The sequence below is a fragment of the Humulus lupulus genome, chromosome 9, assembly GCF_963169125.1.
Source record: "Humulus lupulus chromosome 9, drHumLupu1.1, whole genome shotgun sequence".
Classification (NCBI taxonomy): Eukaryota; Viridiplantae; Streptophyta; class Magnoliopsida; order Rosales; family Cannabaceae; genus Humulus; species Humulus lupulus.
Genome location: NC_084801.1, coordinates 11,738,708 through 11,740,232, shown reverse-complemented (window position 1 = coordinate 11,740,232; position 1,525 = coordinate 11,738,708). Strand labels below are relative to the sequence as shown.

The 1,525-nt window shown below is 40.1% G+C and overlaps 1 non-coding gene across 1 annotated transcript; it reads right to left on the bottom strand.

Moving 5' to 3' along the window:
* Positions 1-232: 232 nt before the first annotated feature.
* LOC133802811 (small nucleolar RNA R71) lies at positions 233-339 on the bottom strand. The gene has a single exon (XR_009877557.1). It is a non-coding gene; the product is annotated as a small nucleolar RNA R71 (small nucleolar RNA).
* Positions 340-1,525: the final 1,186 nt, after the last annotated feature.

The window sequence follows — 1,525 nt, the reverse complement described above, 5'->3', positions numbered from 1 at the left end:
TGGAATGGAAAATGAAAGCCCATACGTGCATATTAGAGAATTCGAGGAGGTAGTAGCCACGTTCTTAAACCGAGCCGAAAATACTGATTTTGTGCAACTAAAGTTCTTCCCTTTCTCCTTGATGGAAAAAGACAAAAGCTGGTTATACTCTTTGAGACCTAGGTCTGTTGGAACATGGGAATAAATGACCAAAACTTTCTTTTTTAAACACTTCCCTAGCCATAAGACCAACAGTCTAAAATGACAGATTTCCACATTTTCCCAAAAGGATAATGAAACATTCTATCAAGTCTGGGAAAGATTCAAGGATCTGTTGAATAAGTGCCCGCACCATGGCTATGAGAACTGACGTTTGGTGAGTTACTTCTATGAAGGCCTCACGAGTCGTGAGCGCCAATTTGTAAAAATGCTATGCAATGGTGATTCCTGGAAAAATAGCCAGACAATGCTCTTGAATATCTTGAAGAAACCACAAAAAAATCTCACACATGGACTGGTCCAAGTGCTACAGATAACACCAACCGACATAAACCATCTGGGATCAATCAACTTTGAGAAGAGGATAGTGTTAAGGTCCAACTTGAAGCTTTGAAAAAGTATTCTGAGGTCTTAATGATGAAAAATGGCCAAAAACCGCACATGATTGCTCAAGCGAAACCACAAGAACCTTGCTTTGTTTGTGGAGGGACGAATCATTTAGCTAAGGATTGCTTACTTTTAATGAAATGGGGGGGGGGGGGTTTATGAGGAGAAATACAATGCCTTAGGGGCGTACAACAAGCCATTCTCCCATATGTACAACCCTGATTGGAGAAACCGCCCAAATTTCAGTTGGAGAGATTTTAACCAAGCTCAATCATCTGGAGGCCAATGGAACGTATTCTGTACCTCAATACAATGCTCATCCACAACAAAATTCTCTTGAGAATACCTTTCATGCATTCATAGAGGAACAATCCAAGCTAAATCGCCAAATGATGGAAGAAATCAAGAAAATGAAATGTCGATTCTCAAAATTGATTGAATTCTTGGCCATTCCGGAAAAATGCAAACTTCCTTCCTAACACTGGCCCAATCCTCAAATTCCAACAATCCAAATGATAAGGAAGTAAATGCCATCACAACTAGAAGTGAGAAAACTTTGCAAGACCCATCCATAAAAACCACCTCTCCTAGTACTCCAAAAGTTAATCCTAAGAATGCACCACTCAATGCTTCTCCAAAAGTACCATTTCCCCAGGCTTTGAAACCTATTGGGAAACTTCCTGATAACCGAGTTGAAATCTTTGAGCACTTGACACAAGTGAAGATTAATCTTCCTTTGCTTCACATCATAAAACAAGTGTCGGCTTATGCCAAAATCATCAAGGATCTATGCACTGCAAAAAGGAAGCACTATGTCAAGAAAACTACTTTATTGACTGAGCAAGTGAGTGTGGTGATTGAACAAAAGACACCGCCGAAATACAAAGATCCTGGTTGTCCCATCATTTGGCGCGAGTGTAAATCTCATGCCTTACTCTGT